Genomic DNA, 21,945 nt, shown 5'->3' with positions numbered 1-21,945 from the left:
AGCCGCTGCAGAGCCATAAAAATACAGACCGCAACGGGACGAAGACGAGCACTCTCACCGTGCTGTGAGGAACCACGCAGTCACACTCACATGCAGACGATGTCACACCCCACTCCACCAAGCCCGCCTACACTATAATATGTAGAATATTTTCCATGCATTTTAGGGTTGCAAATGTTGTGTGTGTCTCTAAATACATTCCTAATGTGTCTAGAAAGTTTAAATGTGTTTGAAGTATGTGGGAGGAATAGTACTATACAAAAATTAAAAAAAAACTTTCACCTATTGCGGATGGGTTTGAAACGTATCCCCTGCAAAACAAATGGGGGTTTTGTGTCGTGCGATTTTTATGGGCATTGAACTTTAGAAGTTCCACTGCACTGAACAGACGCCAGCTCGGTATAGATGAATCTGTGTGCCTGACAGAGATTCGTACGAGCTCTGATCTGCTGGAGAGAAAACAGAAAACAGCCAGTGTCAAGTGCGACACAACAAGCCATTAATCCAACCTGGACCACCACACAGATGTGGCCCCGAACACCACAATCCAATCACGTCTTCGCGCCGTGGAATGCAGTCAAATGCCATAACAGTAGTAAAGGACATCAAAGCTTGTAGGGTTGTAAGCTCCAAGGGCTTGAATAACCTCTGAGATTAGTGTTGTAAGTCATGGCAGGCATCCTCACTCGGGAGACCCAGACGTCATAAATGTCCCCAGACACTGAGAGCCAGTCTTGCGCTGAGCCTTGCTGACCCCCAGCTCGACGTCTCTGGGCGGATAGAAACATTGTTAGGTGGCTTCCTAGGTACTCTTTGTTTGACACGTCGGGTGTTAAGAGCCTGTCGGGATTTTGTTTTCGACGCTGATATCTGAGAGCCTGTGCACGGGAGCAGCTGCGCCGCGGAGGTCCAGTGAGCGCAGGCGTGGCGTGACCCCGTCGAACCGAGTCCCCGTGACCTTAAATAAGCAGACGTGTCCTTGAGTTACACTAATCAACATCAATGGAAATGAATCATTATCATTACTGATTTATGTAAATATTGCCCCACTTGAAGCATCTTGATGGCACATACCGAACCCAAGCTAATCTAATTTGATTGCACAGTTCCAGGGTCATTTCCTTGGAACTGGTCTGGTCTTTACAACATCTCCATGATCAATCCAAATCATCAAAATACACTTGAATGGAAAGTCTTCAATTGAGATTACATTTTCATCGTGAGTTTGAAAGATTAAGCAAAAATGTCCCTAAGAAATTTCCACTACACTCGGGTTGAATGAATTTAATTTTGGCCTGGCTCTGGATTAGGGTTTGGATCAAGGATTTTCTCACAGATTAATGTATGAATCTTCATGAAAGAAAATCAGGCATATGCAGGAGGTGTGCATGAATCACATTGTACAATTTGGTGCAGACCCAATTTGGATTATTTAGCCTTGTCTTTACCAAACAGTTCAATGTCATTTTTAAAATTGGCTGGATTATCAGAAATTTAGGTGAATTTCAAGAAATTAGAATATTGTAGAAAAGTTCATTTATGTCAGTAGTTCCATTAAAAAAAACACACACACACACATTTGTTAAACGCATCAGGAAATACTTTTAAGAAAGCCCAATTCCAACCTAATTTCTTCATAAAATTTTTTTTTTCAAATGTCATTTTCAAATTGTTTGAGATGGCTTTTTGTTTTTTGTTAGCTGTAAAATATAATCAACAACATTATATATAAAAAATGAAGTCATGAAATATTTCAATGTGTGTATTTAGTTTCATTTTTTCGATTGAACTACTGAAATAAATAATTGTTTTCTACAATACTCTAAGATGCACCTGTCCAGCATATAAAGTCAAATTATTATTAAGTTCAACAGTCATGTTCATTAAAATGCTCCCTAGAAATTTGCCTGTATAAATAAATACAAATAATTGCCTGTTAAAATACGTATACAATGTGTTCAAATATGTGTTTTAATAAGCTTCACAGTTATTACAGAGTGCGTGAGGGGTATTTTATGGCTTAGAACAATGTTTTTATTATTTATTCATTTATATTTGTATACATTTTATGATTGATTTTTTAAAATATTTGAATCATTTTACAATGTATTTAGAAAGTGTGTTGAAATGTAATTGCAGTGGGTCGAAGGGTCCTTTGTGGGCTTAAATTTTACAAAATGGTTTATTTGTGCGGTTTTTCTTTCGCGGCTTTTCACCTTTCCTTAGTGGGTGTGTGGAATGTAACTTCTGTGATAACTACAAAATTAACATACAATTTACAGTTAATAAAAGTTTCATAATGGCTAAGTTGTTTCAGAACATGTCCCAATGTAAGGAACGGTTAAAGAAAAAAGACATACAATTCAAACATCATGTTCAAACTTGTGAATTTTTATAGGCTTCATGATCCTATAAGCAAACAAAACATTAGTTAAGCAACGGTTCTCTCAAATATTTGCGCTGCGTTAAGCAGGCAATGCTGTGAGGGAAAGATGCATTCAAGAAAATATACAGGCATGTTTTTTTAAGGGGTGTGGTGCAGGATAAAATGGCTTAGGCGCCAACACGGCAGATTCTGAAGCCCGGGTATCATATAGAGAATGAACGTGATGCGTTCCGATGGAGCGTATGGAAATCACAGAACACAATTGTATGCTTGCGATAAGAAAAGACCAAAATAAATCTTTACATGCCCTTCCTTCGCCATGGTAATTATATTTCCTATTGCAAATACAACCCCTTCCACACGCCTCCATCCCAATGTTGCCTAACATTATCATAATCCTGCCCATGAGCATGGGAGTCCTGGTTGCTCCCCGAGGCTGGGGGTGCCTTATGTAGTGGGCTGCTAATCATATTACAGTCAGCTGCCGAAAGCTGATGTTCTTGGCACGGTCCCCGATGTCACGCCTCTTTCACTCTGCAGCCCTGCAACTTCCGACTCCTAGTGATGGAATGATGTTCAGAGGAAGTTTCTTCTTCTAATAATTGTCTCAGTGTTGAGGTCAATGAGGTTTTTAACCCCCCCCCCCCTCTGCCAAAGAATTGCTGTGTCGTGACATTTTATGAACTGCTGTTCATACCGGTTTCTCATATCTAATGGGAGGTGACCAAATATGCTGAAACATCACACAAGAATGAAAACTGGAGCTCATCTTGTCTGTTTAATTTCATTCAACTAACTTTACGTTCCTAAAATTGAGGAAACTGTATTGGCACAGGAGGTCCTGCACACAGTCTGATTGATCCAACTAAGGGTTTAGATTCTCGCACCAGTTTTAGATAGAAATCTGATAAAGATCATGTATTAACTGGGTCATGGAATAATTTCTGAAGGAATTGTCATTTTCTTTGTTGCATTACGGCTGTTTGACTGCCCCCTTTGAATTCACACCTAAGGACAATTTATAGTATTCAATTAAAGTAAAAAGCAATGAAAAAAATTATTTTTTTTTTGGAATGTGGAAGTAAACCGGAGTACCTGGAAGAAAAAAAACACACACACATTGGGAGAACATGGAAACTCCATACAGGAAGGCCAAAACCCAGATTCGAATCCTCAACCTCAGAACTGTGAGGCGATGTGCTAACCACAGGTATAATAAGATGTGCTGCCTGGATAATCATTTCAAAGACAAATCAAGATGAACAAATCAAATTTTGTTTTGGCCCTCTAATCAAGAACAGATGCATAACAGATCAGATCATTATTTAAAAAGCAAATTGTGTTGACTTTGCGGCACTTTCAGGCCGCCGTGTCCGCTGCCGCTGCTGCCGTAAGGCGGAAGACATCAGTTAAACTCAATCAGATGACTACGTGTATTTAAGTACTCGGCATAAGGTGATCATCTGTTTTGCGCCCCACACAGCTGTAAAGGCGTAACCTGTGCGTACACACAGACACACACTTGTGATGACAATGTCACAACCTACTGTGCCGTTTGATGGTCTGTACGCTGAAGGAACAAATGAGGGATGAGGCTTTGTAGAAGTTGTGGTCCCACTGTTGACTCAGCGCTTCATCGCCACACATCAGCCCCTCAATCATTGTCGCCACCTGCCAACCAGAGGCGTTCGCAGGAAGTCAGCTGTATCGCGAGCGGATGTTGCGGACATTACCGCGCACATGCCCTCGCCATGTGTGCGCGGGCTGCTGGTGCCTGGTAGCCAGGAACACCCGGCCTCTAGTCCTTCATGACATCACGGCACCATATGAGCTTGACTGACAGACGTTCTGTTTGTTTTCCCCTTTTAGAAGGAGTCCATTTCATGTGCTCCCTTTGTTTTAGAGCGTATATTTTAAAGGGGGGGAAAGATCTCCCCTTTTTTAAATGTGGTGTTTACATTGTGTGAGTGCTTTGAGGGGAAAGCACAAAGCCACCGCACAGTGGGTGGATTATAAACTTGGACTGAGTTTCAAACGGAGTGAACTTATAAACACTGAGTCCTCCCTCCATGCCTCCCCCTCAACGCACACTCTTAACTCTCGGCCTTCTCGCATATTACTTTGGATCAAACCCAGACCTGATGCGTGTTTATCTCTCTGCGTGCTTTGTGTTTGCACCAACAATACTTGTGATTCCTGCTTCTAAAGTAGCGTAACTGATCACGTTTAGCGCTCAGACGCAAGACAATGACCTACAAGTAGTTAGTAGGAAACAGGAAAGCTTTTGGGTTTTGAAAAGTCCTCATGACGTTCTAAAACCAGCCACTAGCTACTAGCTAGGCTGCAATTCAAAATTGGAATCCAGGTTACATCACATGAAGAAAACAGGAACACAGCCTTTAAGTGTCATTTTCAAAGGATTTCCAAACTCTGTTAACAGCCAAGACAACCCTCTTTTTGTTTAAAAGGGTCTCAAGTAAATGGCCCCGTATGAAAGGCGCATAATACCCACTGCACCTTGACGTATGAAGAGGCAGTGCTGGCATGATAGCCTGAGCGGCCCTTTAGAGCCGGTCTTTGGTTGTCACGATGTGCTGAGGCACACGAGGGGGGACGACCTGCGAGCTCCGTGTCCTATGCGAAGACCACAAGGACCTGAATAGCCATTATGTGCCAGCTGTTCAGAATGAGGAGTAATTGCACTGTTGGCATGACTCCACATGGGCCCCAGTGCTGTGGCTATATACACCCCCACCCCACCCCAACACCAAGCACCCCCACCCTTGGGCTTTTTGCCAAGCCCTCCCGCACGCTACGTCCCGGACCCATCTCACCACCACAACCGAGTGGCACCCCAAACCATATAGGGGCACCCTTATTACACCTCAGCACCCAACTGAACACCGCCCCCCTCTACAAACACACATACACGCCCTCTGTTCCACATTCCAAGGGGGGCACTGGTTAAATCTAATCCCATAATAAGACGCTCAGCTGTCCGGGAAAAGAAAGAGAGAACTTTCCTCTGGTAAATTCTAGACTTCCTTTTTTCTTTACGCCCTCCCTTCTTTTCAGGCAAAGTGGAGGCAAGATGACACTCTGGGCCCCATCGGCCAGTTGCTTTTGTCTTTCTACGACCTTGATTTATCCTTTCTTCTCACTGTTTTATGTTTTTTTTCGTCAATGGTATAAGATTGCCTCTGTGTTGGGTCCTGGGAGCCTCAATGCATGGGGGGTTTACATTGCTTTAAGGGCCACTTTGCTCCCTTTTGCGCGCACACACACACACACACACACACATTCTTGTTTAGGCTCCAAACAGACAGATGTAAGCAATTTTACACATTAGATCACCTACTATACTTGTCTTGGGTTTAACACAATTTCAAAAGCAGCAGTAGGGCCTAACATTTGGAAGCAAGGGAGAAATTGATTTTAAAAAGTTCATTTGCACGTGAGGTTGAGGCTATTAAACATATGTTGACAAGAATTTGATCTCTGCAGGTGTGAGTTATCAAAGTTTTTACCGTCACTTTGATAACACGTGACAACGCATATGGCCACGCTCAAGTCTTACTACTTTGAATGTGAATCCACTCATTTTTTATGTAACTCGGTCTTCTCTACTCGTATTCTTGTTCTCTTAATGTCCGTAATTGTCGAAGGTCCTTCTTTTTGGATTAGTGCTGCACAAAGCCAAAGAAAAAGGAAAACGAATGTCACAAAACGTTAAACGTACGCAGTTAATCCTTGAACTGAGCTCTTGTGAGGTACGTGTGGTGTCTTGTTGCGACGGTTCATACTCCAAAGTTCCATGCGACTTCAGAGGCGCTTTTTGTTATTTGCATTGTATGACCTGAGTGCGATGTTTGACATTAAAGGTTCCAATCCAAGTCGAATCCGGATTTCATCTAAATTGTGCACTTGGAAGCAAATGTAATGTGGAAAATACAATTTAACTTGTTCAATGTCAAGTTTAATCAGATCAGGTAGAATACTCGAGACATTAGCTTCTTTTAGCTAATCGGGATCCCTGATTGTAACAGTTTCCTAATTGATTTAGCAGGTCAGAAGAAGCTATTATTTTGTCTTTTTCTTATATTGTTTTAAGACGTCATGAAATCTAATACTAACAATATGTGCAAACTGTGGCATCAAATTTGTATTTGTACAGGTAGTGTTTTGCTCAAGACCATACTGTTCGACACCAAAACTTACCGAGACCAAGACAAGATCAAGACTTTTGGAAGTCGAGACCGAATCAAGACAAAGACCGGGAAAAGCTGGGACCGAGACAAGACCAAAACCTTGACAAGAATCCATAAAAGTCAATTTAAAAAAACCAAACAAAAAAAAACAAGGTTGAACAGTTAGAGCATTCTTTCTTTAGTTTAGATTTTCTTTTAAATACATTTGACAGCCAAAGACATGATGTCTGGAACTCTTTCAAAGCACAACATGGCCTTGGGGTTCCCTCAGTCACAACACCGCAAAGGTTGCTGTCAATATGGAGGTGGTAGGGATTAGTAACACATGAATCGAAGGTATTTGCTGTTTTACAAAGTGCTTCTCCTTATTATCACATTAATGAAGTTGAAGAAAAGCAGATCAGTGCTGGTTTCAACTGGTGTTGAAGGAAAATCCAGAGTCCAGCCAGTCCGAGACTGAGACAACACCAAGAGTGTTGGGAGTTGAGTCACAGAAAAGACCAAGACCTTCAAAATGTGGTCTCGATACCGGTCTCGAGTGTTTCGACACTAATGTCAAGTAACAGCATTTTTACGCCAGGAGTGGTGCCCTGGATCTGTAGCAAAATGTGAGCTGCATATGCATGTGGATGCAAGAAGCTGGTTAAGGAGTGTGTGCCTGAGTGGAAATCACTCAACTTGGTTTATCAGCTTGAGGAGCCTGGGAAACTATAACGGGCTAAGATAAAGACAAAGGGGCACAGAAAGAGTAGAAAGCGAGTTAACCATGAACTATTGTTTTATTATGCTCCATAGAGAGAATAAGTAGTTCTGAAATGCTTTTCGATAGGAAAAAAAAACCCCACCATGCTACTCTTTAATAATTAATAACGCATTGATGTAACGATTTAGTGTTGGGGGGAGGTAGAGAGTAAGCGCCTGTGGTTAATGGTTGGGAAAAAACAAAACAACAGATGGACTTTGTATGTCTTTAACCCAGATTCAACCTCTCTAATCCCATCTTCACTGCAAGAATGTCCACGTTGCATGCTAGACGTGACTCCCAAAAAACATTTAGGTGCGACCCTGACTGAGATGGAAGACGTATGCTTTGTTGTCATTGAACATGCTCTGAGTGTGGTGGTTTAGCATTTTCCGAGTGGCAAATAAATGGCACAACTTACAGTATTTGAGTTTAGCAGTTGGTGTGGGGGTAGTGGGACCCAGACTGTCAGCTGTTGGGGTATAAAGAGGGGGAGGTGGTAGTGGTAGGGTGGCATCGCTCAGCTGATAGAGCAGAGGCGGGGTTATTTGGTCAGCTGATGGCATCAACAAGAGATTGGGGGTGCAGGGGCTGAATCAGTCAGATGGCATAACATCATTCATCATTGTTTAACCCTATAAACTAGGTCAGTGGGATTACTTAATTAGCCTTATTACTCACACAATGGGTTGGCATCCCGATAAACCGGCATCGGTTTGTCATTTTAGAGCTAACAACGCCAAGTAGCCATCGCTGAGAAACTAAAATAATAATCTGTTCCAGGGTCAACCACTATGACTACTTACACAATTTAATGCTATCCAATACAGCAGTGATCAAATATTTTGCCTATACCAAGACTATAATGCTCAGTTTTGATTGACACTGTCAGAGAGGTATTTATTTCACAATATGTTTATTAATACATTGCATGGTTCCGAACAGTCCAGAGTGTATACCGCGGCTTGGCCAAAGTCACCTTGGATAGGCTCCAGCTCACCCTTAACCCTAATGAGGGCACACAGTATTGAAAATGGATGAATACTTGGATGAATCAATGGATGAATCAATTATTTTTGACTAATTGATGTGGTATGTGATAAATGATTGAATTGAATGAAATGACAGCTGATTATTATTTTTTTCCACAGATCATATTTGTCAAGTCATAATGACTAATAATAATAATAATTTTCATAAATTGCGAACTTCTCCTTTAAGTACGCTGTGTGTTTTAGCTTCTTGTAATCCCTTTTTTTAAAATAACTTGCTCCTCCTGTTGCTCATCTTTACACCAGGCCGCTCCATGACCTCGAACCTTATTTTCAACGAACCCCCCCAAAACTGCATCACTCTTTTGCCCTTTAATCCTTGCCAACTCCACCCCCACGCCACGTGTCGCTGACACGGGTAGGCGCCCTTTTGCCAATCCAAACCTTTCTCGGTCGGGTCAGAGGTTGTTTTGGATGCAAGGAATTGCCTTGTAAATTAGTTGATTACAAATCTAATTACACAATTCTAATCTTTGTCAGGGTGCCAGTCTCTAGTTCAGTTGGTGCGCCTTATGCCCTAAATAGAATAAGCAGAAGATGAGGTGTGAATTTAAATAATTTTACGGGTCATCTAAAATTGGACAATAATTCCATATACAGAATAAATTGGGCAATGCTATTTCAGGGAGGTTATGATATGGTTTTACACTTCCTCAAATGTGCATTCAAGTTGTATTTCTAGCCTAACTATGCATCACATTTTTGCAGTCTAATTTTACGTTTTTAGTCCGACTATACATGTGACCTTTTAACAGACAGATTAGACAGCATGGTTTACTGAGCCACAATTACAGCATTTTCACCTCTAAGGGCCTAATGTTCTTAATGATATTAGTTTACAATTAGTAGTACGAGATATCAGTTATCAACTCCTTCCTGTCCACTGCGATCACAGCAAGCCCGCATGTATCCTCCAAGAGTGTCATTGACGGCCGGTCAGAGTGTCTGTCGATTTTACCTGGAATCAATACAATGCCAGTGCTGACGCTGCAGAACGGCAGTCAGACAAGAATCAAATGGGTCTGTTACTGGGATCAGTTCCCCGGCCGTCACCATAACACCTCCAAGGTTACATGTCTCACGCAGGGGTGTTATCAAACCAAAACCTACTAAAAGAAGTCTCATAATGGACAAAAACAAATTACTCCTGGACAGATTAAATTGACATGGCAAATAGAGGCTGAATTCTGATTGGGGAAGAAAAATAAAATATAGCTAACACTCACATGTGCTGGAAGCAGTGAAGCCGAAAGAAACGCTATGAAATGAAGAGACTAAACTGTTGGTAATTACCATACCATTTTCTGGAAGAAATATTAGAATTTAGGTTGTAAATGTAGGTTAGCCCTTCTGTGTTTAGGCCAGCAGAGAAGGCCTTGCTTGCCCGGACGACTCACCGCTGCGTGCTAACTCCAAGCTCCGCTGTGCAGCCTCTGCTGTTAATGCTTTATTGGATATTCAGTGCAAATGTTATTGGATGAGCGGGAGGGCAGACGCACAGGGAGTTTCTGGCCATGGTGGCGTTGAGCCGTGACTGAGGTCATGGGCAAATGATATAGCAGCCAGGGGTCACGATCAAGAGGAAGATGACTCTGCCCTTTACTTTCCACACAGCCATGAACTATCCTTCATTAGGACTTCTTATGCCAATAATTGTCAGGAACGTATGAGAGTGTCAATAAATGTTAATTTAAGAGTGTTGAAATGTTTCATCCATCCATCAATGATTAGATTGCGTTTGCTTTGCTAATGTACACACCTTTTATCATTTGGAGGTAGATTCCGTCTTATCGTGATCAAAGAACCTATTCCAGTTGTGTAATTGGTTGCGTAAAGCAGAGCAAAATCTAACACTTATGTATGATTTGTTTTATTTGACTTCTGATCATTTTGTGGTCCAATGTATTGTTTTGCTGAAACTGTAGAACCTAAAAGATCTGGTTCTGTTTGGATTTCTTACGGCATTATTTTTTGTTGTTGTTTTTTGAAACTTTTTTCTGTCTTTCTTTCTCAGAAGAACTCTTCTTTTGTGTCTTCTATTCATATCCGTTCCGAGAAATCAGGAGCTCCATGTGATCACCGTTGCACCTTGAGATTGAAGGTGAGTCTGTTTTTCAAGGGGTTTTCATGTTTTTTAAAATAAATGTTCCTATTGTAGCCACTTGGTCAGATGTTGCCTTTCAACTTCTTGATAGTAATGGCAAAAATGGTCACAGCACCGTGAAGAGGTTGATCTTGTAGCTTTTACGTTGACCGCACTTTTATCTTACAGTAGCTCTAAGGCTCCTTACTGGGCCTTTTATATATCTTTATTGGCTAAAGTGACATTTTCTTTTTCTCCTGCATAATTTGGAAGCATTTGATATGTTGATGATAAATAATCACTCCAAACTTCTGGTTGGATGGTAAGTAATTGGAAACAATGCCTGTTTTAGTCTACAGAAAAAAAATCTGTTTGTTGCGACAGTTGTTGTTAAATATGTGAATCGGCTTCAGTTTAGCAGTTATTATTATTTGTTGCCCCGTTAAACTTTAAGTGGACTGATGTTGTTAAAAAGGCTTTAAAATTGAATGTCTTGACTGATAAAAAGGTTGGAATGATGAAATCCAGGGTAACGATCATATAAAATTGTTCAGTTGATGACTGTGATCCTGATGGCAAGACTCATATTTGAGGGTTTACTGCATCACTTTATTTAGCTCAATGCTGCGCTTCTGCCTCGGCTTCAACACTCGATCCAACACGTGAGAGAGACAGACAAGAGTTGAATGGAGGAATTTGGGGTGAACAAGTGGTCGAAGGAGAGGGAAAGCGGGAAAAAAAGGGTGAACTGCGAAGAAACAGAAAGCGGCCGAGAATGGGAGTGTGGACGCATTCATTGGCGTCATGAGAGGAGAAATCAATAAAAGAGGTGAAAAAAGTCTCCCGGGTTTAAGAGTTCCATCACCGAGGCAATTAAAGGGGCCTTCAAAGAGTCCGTATAATCAGCGGTTAAATAAAGATAGGAGCAGGCGGTGCTTTGGATGGCCCTGCTCCTGTAATCTAACACCTACTGCCCTGTACTCAGTGGCCCCTTGAACTCAATGTGTGCATGTGTGCATACACACACTTGTGTGTTTATGTGCGTTTTCTCCTCTTACACACATGTGGGTGTACAGAGAGCCCGGACGTGTTTCTGACAGCTTGTATGTGGTTAACAGGCCCTTAAAACGCAGATTAACCCGTTAAAGCTTCCACTCCTTCCCTGTCAGTCTGGCGTGTCTGACCTCTGTCTAAACCACAAGGAGGCAAAGCAGATATGTTGGTTCGCTTTAAATATATTGCGCTCGTATAGAGAGACAGTTTACACTCTGTATCTGTGACCCTTCCGTTTACCTGACGTCTTATCTGCGGCTCCATAGACTGATTCGTCATCTGTGTAGGTTCTCACCGTGATAAAGCGCCTGCCGGTGAGTCAATACTCCAGCATTTGGTCTTTCTTCGCCTGCCTCTCCCTGCTTAAAGAGGCACCATGTGGACATAGCAGATTCCAGCCAAAGCAATGAGTTTGCTTTAGGCACACAAGAGCGCAAGATAGACAGGCGAAAAAGAGACTAATTGATTGATTGGGCTGATTTTTGTGGCTTCAAATACCGCATTCGAAAGGCCGGTACAAACTGCACCAATGTGCATGAACATGATCTATCTAGGTCACGCGCAACACACTCACCAACAAGCGCGCACAATCTGTTGGAATCAACACGCTATTTGGGATCTCATCCATTGATTTTCTCTCACTTTGTCCTGGAAGATGGACGATATCCCAGCTCTATGTATATGAAAGACAATTGAAAGTATTGGTTGTCAGTCAGTCGTAGGGCACATTGAGATAACCATTCTCATGAACATCCTTTGGCTACTGAGCAGAAATTTGTACCAAAATCATATGCTATTGAGTACAGATGGGTATGTTACTGTATATTTTTATATGGGCATGGCCTTGCTGATTTTTACTGGCTCTATTCCTGGCCATTCCACCATTCTGTCACAATGTACTGTTTGAAAGTGGACGTAAAACTCTGATACAAGTGGTCCCGTGTTGGCCATTACAAAGGATTACAGGTTGAAGGTGCTTCCGCCTTAGTTTCGCTTTTCAGAGCCTGGGGGGGGGGGGGGCCTTCAGCAGTGTCTTCCCTACAATCTTATGGATGTTCCCCCGACTCCGTCTCCCTCGTCCCCATTAACCCCTGTCACCTTGCGCCTCCCGGCACGTCCCTGTGCTTAAGCCAGCATTATCAGTATGGCTCATTAGGACAGCATTAGTGTCAGAGATGGACACAATGATATGGCTCCGCTACTCGATCAAGGAAGCCAGGGAAGACACCCCAAGCCCTTTTTTAAAAAAAAAAAATAATAATAATCTTCTTCTTTAGCTTCGACTCTTCATGCTATTGTTCAGGGAGGCCTCGGTTCTGACACCAAGGGTCAGAGGTCGCCCGTCCACTGGAGCCATCCCGCTCCTTCATCCCCAGTGCACTGTCACTACAATTCGCCAGTCACACTGGTCCCTGTCATCTGGTCCCGACACAGCCGTCACTCACGCTCGCATGCATGTGAATGTGCTTACATATGCTTTGCTGGCAGAGCCATATGACTACTGGCAGCCCCTCGTCTACTTAAAAACCATAGCACCAGAGAGGACAAAGAGACTCTTTTCTTTCATAGTGACCCAGTGTTATTGGAGGCAGTACCAGAACACATGGAGACAGCGTCAAAACATTGATTTAAAAAGAGCCTCTTGTGTCAATACATCCCCTATCTTGGCTGAATCCTTTGGAAAGATTTGGAATTACCTGGAAAAATATTCCTAAAAGCTCACAAAATGGGAGTTTGAAGCGTGTGATGCATCTGTGACTTGACAAACCTTGACATTATGCAATTATTATTTAAGTTTAGATTGCGTGTTGCAGAGGGGCTTCGGTTTATGACAGTACCAACATGATGTTTTAAGGTTACCAATGCCGCAAAGTGAACTAGTTACGCAGCATAAGAAGTTACTACCATACAGTTTTTTGCATGCTACAACTTGGGTTAAGTCAGGTATGGAAAGTTGAGCTACATCGGAGCAGCGATTCCAATCCAGAACCTCGGAACTGTGAGGCAGATATGCGAACCTCTAGGATCCATGCTCCATTGTTTTGCATCACTAAAGTTTATGTCAGATTTAGCGAAAAACAAATGGGATCAAAGGGCTTGGCCCACTGAAAAGTTAGCATCTTTTCCACGTGAAGCGGCGGTGAGTGTCGCAGCAGCTGATAGCGACTCGGTAGCCTTGGCCCTGTGACCCAGATAACACCACTTAGGAAACCACTGCCCACATTCCCATCGCTTACAAATGGCCCCTTCTCCTAATCATTAACACGCAAATGGACCATGTTCCTACGTGTTTGTGTGGGTGTGTTTGTGGCGCTGCTTGACACAAAGCTGTGAAAAACATTGAGGGGGGAGGAAAAAAAAGAAAACAGACACTTGTTCCGTGTTTAAATTTAACACATCTTTACCTCGATGTTCAGTATGTAATGGAGTTCTTAAGAATGTGTTTGAATGGGTGTGACACTCAATTAAAAAGAAAGCGGTGAAGAAAGAAAACAGTTAAGGTACTTTATGATACCATAAGGTGTGTTTGATGTATGCGCTGTGTACACGTGTGCGTTTCCACGAGGTCACTACAGGCCGACTCCCTTTCCTTGTGTTTGTAGCTCATAAAAGTATAAGGACACACACACAAGCTGTCAGAAGTCTCGCTGTAATTTTTCTTACTGGATCCCCTTGAGGCCGCTCAGTTAACAAAAAAACACCAAAAAAAATGCACGAAAGAAAGAGAGACTAAAGAGATGAAACGCAAGCAAAGCTCAGACTCAACAGTATCAAGTTTTCAGGTGTGCATACGCCAAGATCAGAGGTGACAGGACGAGCGTGTGTGTATATTTGTGTGTGACCGTGAGAGGGTCTCTCGCGTCACTGCAGGAGTGATTGGCTTCACGCCTGTCAGGTGACTGGTGTCCTAAGCAAGGAGCCACCTTAGGGAAGCCACCTGATAGGCTGTCAGGGGCGAAGGAGACAGGTGAGGGTCAAAGAGCCCAGCCAAGAGGCCAGGGGTCGTATTGGGAGAAGAATTTGACAACACTGATTATCCCAAAGGGCTCTCTGCCTTTTCAACAGTCATGTCCGTTTTGAAGACCACCCCGAATAGTTCTATATTTTTACATTTGAGAATTATTTTATTTTTTTTATTCATACAAAAAGATGACTAGGATCTATGACAGCTCCTGAGAAGAAAGAAAGAAAGAATTACAGCGTAAAGTCGAGTACTTCTCAAAAGACTCTCCCAAAAATTGGTTACACGTAAAGATGGAGATTAAAAAAATATTGATTAGTGCTTTTCTGGGCACTCAAGAACACTGTACAAAATAGGGATCAAGGGAAAATCGAGAATTGATCCAATATAAAAACATTGAAAAATACTCATCTGAACAAATGAGCTTTGAGTCTACTACTGTACAATTTGGAATTTCACCAAAAGGTTCTACACAGGAAGTTATACATAAGAAGTGATATAAGTGGGCTCCATTAAGAGCAGTGAAATTCCAGTGTTACCATACACTTTTTATCTTTGTCAAAGTTAAGCAGTGTTTAGCAGTCATTTTGGTTCGAGGCATCTTTTTACACTTGTATGACAGTTAACGATATTTAGATGTCAATTGGAATTGCCTCAACAGTGAATACAAATTGAGTTTATTTTTATTATTTTAGATTATATTTTGCGAAAATTTGTTTCTGAAGCTGAACAAATTGGTGGTGACCACTGCAAAATCCACCTAAAAATGAACACTTCATGCTTTCATTTTTCTGTTTTCTTGAACTTTCCACAAGTATCAGAAAGGTAGAACCAGGAAGCCGTAATAATATAGTGAATAATGAACGAATACCTTTCACACTGCATTGTGTGTGTGTGTTTTAGCTTGTGTTTTATCAGGATTAAACAGCAGCGCGGGCATTAGCTACAGAGGACTCTGCTCTTTTATTGGCGCTTGGAGGGATAACAATTGTGTTCATGCAGAAAGCCGGTGTTGTCCAAAGGAAAACCGCTAAGGCCAGAGAGGATTTGAGGATGGGAATTCACCCACGCAAAACTCATGCAAATCACTTCAAAGCAAGTTGCTTCATCGCTGTTTGGGCACTGCCATAAAACACACACACACGGACGCACGCACGCACACGCACGCAGGCACGCACGCTGTAGGTGTGCAGTTGGCTTGCATCATCTTGGTAGCTAAGGGTGAAAGTACTTTGCTCCGGGACTGTAGGGTTACAGGTTCAAGACCCTTGAGAGACCAAAAAATAAATAAAAAATTGTGACAATTGGGATGACACTAATCTTAGGCAGAAATAAACTGTAGTGTATTCAGTGTCTGTTTTTGGATTTTCACGGAGATCCCAGGAGATTATTGGTTCAACTCCATTTACCCACGAGCAGTAGATGTTGCAGTTTTGATTCACTGTCCTGTAGGTTGTAGTACTCTTCAAGTTCTGTCCTTTTAGACAAATAGTGGAACATTTTGAACCACCAACAATGAGTCAAGTTACCTTCGATACTAACAACAATATGTGGGGTATCCTTGGGCAAGATGCCAAACCCTCCAGTTTCTCTTGTGGCTGCATCATCAGTGTGTGAATTGCTTTCCTTTCAGGGCAGCACACGGCATCAGGCAACATTGTAAAAGTGCCTTGACGATGAAGGTGCAATATAAAAATGCAGGTATTTTATTTTATTTATTTATTTTTTTAATGAGAGGAAGAGCTGTTAGTTTCCTGAAGCAATCGGCTGTTCTGACAAATTGGTTCTTCGTACAAACCAGAGAAGTTATACCCTGCACGCACAGTAACATCTCAACAATTGCTTCCATCAGGGAGTTTATGTTGGCGGTTGTTTGTTTGCACACAAAAACAACCAGCCATATTTCCTTGGATTCCGGATAAATGTGAGCATCCAGGACTTCAGAGATATCCAGGATCTTTGAAGGTTTACATTGTTTGACCAAGGCGGAAAGTTTCCACGGAGGGCCAGTTTATTAAACTTTAATTTTAGGGGACTTCTCCTCCCAGCTGAGGGTGGGCGCCACACTGTAGCCAGAAGTCAGATCAGAGATTATCTCAGCACAAACGCACAACAGGTAGGGATTAATATAATCCATCTTGCTCAAGAGCTGTCGGAATAGTTTAGCTGATACACTAAACCCGAACACTACCCCCTTCTGAGCCTCCTCTGAAGTCATTCAAGGGGAAAAAAAAACAACCTAAAACATGATAATTACATAGAGTGCCTCTTCACTTATAAATATCACAATAAATCATTCTCCTCCTACACACCTGCATACACCTGAACCTTTCTCAGCACCTAAAGCAATCACACCCAGCAATTTGATAATATTACCTCAAAAAAAAAAAGACCAAGCACATAATTATTGCATGGGAGAGTGGATTCACAGTGTGGATTTCATTGCATTTTAAATCATTGCCCTTCTACCCTGACAACATCTTTGAAGTGTCGCGTTGTAGGCATTCCAGATGTATGGGATTTTTTTTAACCACCCCCACTTCATTTTAAACACAATGAAAAATGATGTTGACTGTCTGTTTGATGTGCTCCGAACCAACTCAAAAGTAAAACATCCCTCAGCTTTGATGTGTTACCTTAAATCAATACCCCTTCCTCCCTAGTATGAATCCCCTTAAGCCCCATTTCCATCAAGTACGACACTTCAGTTTGTTACGCTACACATTTGTCTACTTCCATTGACAAAAGCATATCAAAATTACTAATATATATTTTGTAATAATTTTTTCGAATAGAAACAAATACACCCCAGTTCAAATTCCATGTTTTTGTGATATAAAAAAATGAGACCAAGTGAAATCATTTCCAAAGTTTTTCCATGAATGTGACCTATAACCAGTACAACTCAACTGAAAAAAATAGAAATGTGTCAAGAGGTTTAAGTATAGGAAGTAACCAAGTATAAACAACTGAGATAATATAGTTGCACAAATATGCACACCAACTTATAACTGGGATGTGGCTGTGTTGAGAATTAACCAATCACATTCAAACTTGTTAAATGGGAGTCAGCACACACCTGCCACCGACATTTTTGTAGTCACATCTTACAGTACAAGCGAGAAAATGTGACACAACAGTGTTATTACCAAGAACTGTACGACCTTCCAAAATTGATTAAAAGATGAAAAGAAAACCGGTCAGGGAGGCTGCCAAGAGGCCGACAGCAATATTGAATGAGCTGCAGGAATTGCTGACAAAATGATGAGAAATAAATCATCAGCTCTTGAATGCATGTGACAACAGTCGCCCGTCTTCTTCATGTCTGGGCTGTGGGGCAGGGTGGCAAAACTCAAGTCTTCTCTTACAAAGAGAACAGCCAAGGCTGGCTACATTTAGGTCAAAAACAAATGCAGTCACAGGGGTGTCAACTCCTTTTTGTCGCGGGCCAGCCACCTTGTTGTTATGGTTTCCCTCAGAGGGCCGTTATTATAGGACTGTGGAACCATATAAATGTATAATCTTACATCATTACATATAAAATGTAACCTCAGTTTTCATGTCCTAGTTTTTGTATGACTCGACTTTTGACAATTTCCCCCCCAAAATTGCCTCCCAGTTTTTGTACGTCCGCTTGGTTTTTGTTCAGTTGAAAATGGTCGAAATACCAAACACATCTGCCTGCCTATGTATGGTAAGTATTATTTCGTTGCCGCTTTCCTCGAGATCATGTCGACCGACTTGATTGCGACCAACATCGGCCAAGGCTTTCTCGTAGAAACTCCGGCCCTGATCACTAACTCCAATTCATTCATTTATCGATGGTAAACTGAACGTGCAACTTTAGTTCTCCAGGAAGACAGGCACAGTAGTGCAGAGGCGGTTCCGGGCCCGGTACAGCGGTTGGGTTACGTTCCGTTCGCAGCAGCAAACGCTTCATTGCTTCCCAACCCCGGAGTCCCGTAGTGTCTGGGATTCAGCCGGCTTTGCGAGATTGGATCAGTCTGGGACAGGAAATACCCCCTAACAAGCAGAGTCAAAATGTGATTAGGCTTCATTTTTTCCTGATGTCTGTTGGTTTTATGTGCTCTGGCCTGTTCTGGTGACTCACATCGCTCAGGTAATGACACATTATCCCTCAACACACACACAGTAAAGCCCCTGCTACTTTATAGCCATGATCAAAAGCAGTAGTCGTGTTGTTTCATCACTCTTATCCACTAAATGAGTCCAATCATTGCGTTTTATGACAAGGCTCAAACTTTTAAAGTCCAACTTGCTTTCATGGTTGTCCATCTGCCATGTTGGTTCCAGGCCTTCAACTTCCTTTCATGATAAACCTTTAATCGTGTCTTTATGACAAATTGTCCTCTGTTTATGATGAACTCCTAACCTTAGGCCAACCATGCGGCCTTAACGAGGGTTCTGCCAGTTTGGTGTGACAGTATATATAGTCTCTGCCCAGTTGGACACTAACGAGTCGCCGCACGATGACCTCTCCAGTGGCTCAAATTAGATGTAAATTGTGCCTGATTTTTACGGGAGTCCCTAACGTGATCCAGATCCCCCTGCCAGCGGTTCAACGCTGTGAGAACGTCTCGCTCCCTAACGACATTTGGAGTGGTCGATGAGAGGGGTCGCGGGTAATGGTGACCTCACTGGCCTACACTTCACTTCCTTCTAATTAGAGCGCCGGGCCAGATCAAAGGAGCCAAGCGTATCGCAGCAGGAGGGCTACTGAAGAAGGAGGCAGGCTACTAAAGACGAAGGGGAGGCGGGAGGAAGACGAAAAGGCGGCAGGAGGGTTTTCTATAAGTAATAGTGTATGGATGGGGGAGATTTTTGAGGTTTTTTTCCCTTCATTAGTTTTTGAGGTCAAGGGAGCACTCAACCTGTGGGCTGCGGGTTGGCGCCTCTTCTATGGGCATCCGGAGTACCTTTAAAGGCTAAAAAAAGGTGGAATCCAACTATTTATGCCTTACACTCCGTAGCAAAGCCGTGGCCCCACACAGACCGTGCCAGCAGACGGAGCCAGACACGCAGGAAGTGGAGCTTGTTGCGCTTCCTCACCTGCAGTCACTTAAGATTAGTTGAAATGCACCGAAAACACTAATTCATGAGACCATCACACACAAACAAGCCCCTGTAAAAAGTCATTTGGGTTCCCATGGTTACTAAAAAGCAGCAGAAGCAGAATATATGAGAGTATGAATATGCAATTGCAGGTATCCACTTAGCGGCATTTTAAACCTGGAGAAAAAGAACATGAAGTAGGTGCAATGGTAATTTAGTTGAAAATCATTTCTGAAGTTACATGCAAAATTCTGTTGAGATGTTTTTCCAGCGTCATGCTCTCCAGGTGCACAGAACCTCATAATTTGAACACCCCTTTTGCGTGAAAAATATTTCAAAACTCTGTGAAGCATGACACCTACCTCATGAGACCTCATTGCAGTGAGTATGCGCTAGCTCCAGTTTTTTGCTTTTTTTTTTTTGCTTTTAATTGAAACATTTATTTAGAAGCAACAACAAGGGGTGATGCGCATGCACATTATATTGTAGCTGCACACCCAAAAAATATTGTAGTTGTTCATGAGTATGTCGCAAATTTTAGCCTTAAAGTGCATTTAAAAAATCATATAAGGCTCAAGGAATAAATGACTAACTAAGGATGTAACGAGTCAGTATATTGACACTAACTACACTGTGATCCAAACAACACTGCAGACAAAAACATTGGGGGAGGTAAAGATCTTTGCAAGGGCGTCTAACATGTATGGATCTGGTAGATGTTTGGACGCAATGTTCGGTGGTGTCGAGTTTCAGGACATTGGCGGGAAAAGTACAGCTGTGTTCTGAATGCGTATACAAGTGTGTTCCATTTTGCTCTTGTATGGAAAAGTGTTTGGTCTGTCTGCAGGTGCATGTTTTAGCATTTTATCGCTTTTTTTTTTTCTGAACATATGGTAGAAATGTAGGCTAATGTGATACCCTTCAATGAGCTTTCAGTAGTAATTTGCCAGTGATCTGCTATCTAAGTCCACTTTCGCCTAAGAAACGGATGCTATAGCTACAGTGTACTGGTGGACCCTCTCTACTGTGTTTTAAATTGTGTTATTAATTATAGCTCGGGAAGCATCTTCGCCGTAATCACTGATGAAAAGACTTTGTTAGCCGACTGCAAATTAATGACAGCAAAATGGATGATGAACTCTGCTCGGGCGGCAACTGGCCGTCTGGCAAGCAAGGACGTTTCTCGAGCCTCGTTGCTGGCTCCGTTCCGAATGTCCGTCACAAAGCTGCTGAAGTGCAGCATGTAAAAAGTAAAAAGAAAGGAAGTGATGGTGTGGTAAAGTACCACTGCAGTTGTCCTGGCACAATTTTTTCTTTTTACTCGCTTTATTTTGTAGTTAACACACGGCAGCATTATTCCGACCTGTATTTCCACCAGAATCTGTTTTTCTTTCTCTTATTTCTTCTTCTCTCATCTACTGTATGTACGCTTTTTACATAGTGCCCTCGTGTTCAGACTGAGACACCACATAAATGCCTTGTGTTACAGGTTACGTTTAAGTAAAATGTCAGAAAAACATGGAGTCGGATGTTAAAAATGTGTTACTCTAAAAGGGGTTACGGTATACTTGAGTGAAACTGATGCCATGTTCAAGAAAAGTGTTTAAACAATATTGAAATAAAATAATACAGATTTTCATCACAATTGCAAGATGTAATGGCATGATCAAGTATCTGTACGCAATTGGTGAGTACTCAAATGTAAGTATTTCAAAAAAAAAAAAAAAAGGGGGGGGGGGGGGGTATCAATTGCATCCCCAACTAGGACCGGAAGATGCAGAGCTACAGTGAGTTATGTATGAGGATCCGAGTGTAATAACAGCTCTGGGAAATTCACGGCGCTTAGATGGAGCCAGACTTCCAAGGGCTGGCTGTAATCGGCGGGATAAGACCGTGTCATCCCTGTCACTCACCTGGATTTATCAGCAGGAAATCTGGGAATGTCACCACATTCCAGCACCGGACAAAGAGGGCCACAGTGAAACAGATGAGATGGGATTTGGCACTGTGCGGAGTCCTTTCGCACGCTTGTCAAAATACATCATCTATTACGATAGGTTTGGATTGTTTATAAAACGTAACGGCGGAGGAGGAAAACGGCAATTTTGGCTAATCTAAACCTCTCATAAATCACAGTGATTAAAAACTTGTTTGTAAAAGTCAAGAAGCAGACCCTCTCTAGTCAGCCATGTAGCCCCCCTGGGGGCGAACCAGTGCACTATACAACCCCCTACTATTGATGTTGACATGTTCACTGACCTAGTCTATCAACACACACGCACGCGTGCGCACACACACACAATTGGTCTAGCTCTTCTGTGCGAACAGGCCGTGATATTATTTGTGTCGTCCGATCGACTCTGATCCGTCCTCTCTCTCTCTCTCT

The 21,945-nt window shown here is 42.2% G+C and overlaps 1 protein-coding gene across 1 annotated transcript in view; it reads left to right on the top strand.

Annotated features, from left to right (window-relative positions):
- The window catches only part of LOC133468740 (protein eva-1 homolog A), a 258,339-nt gene that overhangs the window by 29,699 nt on the left and 206,695 nt on the right, over positions 1-21,945 (top strand). Inside the window, exon 2 of the mRNA XM_061755029.1 lies at positions 10,403-10,489. The gene's annotated coding sequence lies outside the window, so the exon portion shown is untranslated. The remainder of the gene's footprint in view (positions 1-10,402; positions 10,490-21,945) is intronic.

The sequence above is a fragment of the Phyllopteryx taeniolatus genome, chromosome 18, assembly GCF_024500385.1.
Source record: "Phyllopteryx taeniolatus isolate TA_2022b chromosome 18, UOR_Ptae_1.2, whole genome shotgun sequence".
NCBI lineage: Eukaryota > Metazoa > Chordata > Actinopteri > Syngnathiformes > Syngnathidae > Phyllopteryx > Phyllopteryx taeniolatus.
Note: the sequence above shows the minus strand (reverse complement) of the source record. Positions and strands in the feature narration are given on the sequence as shown.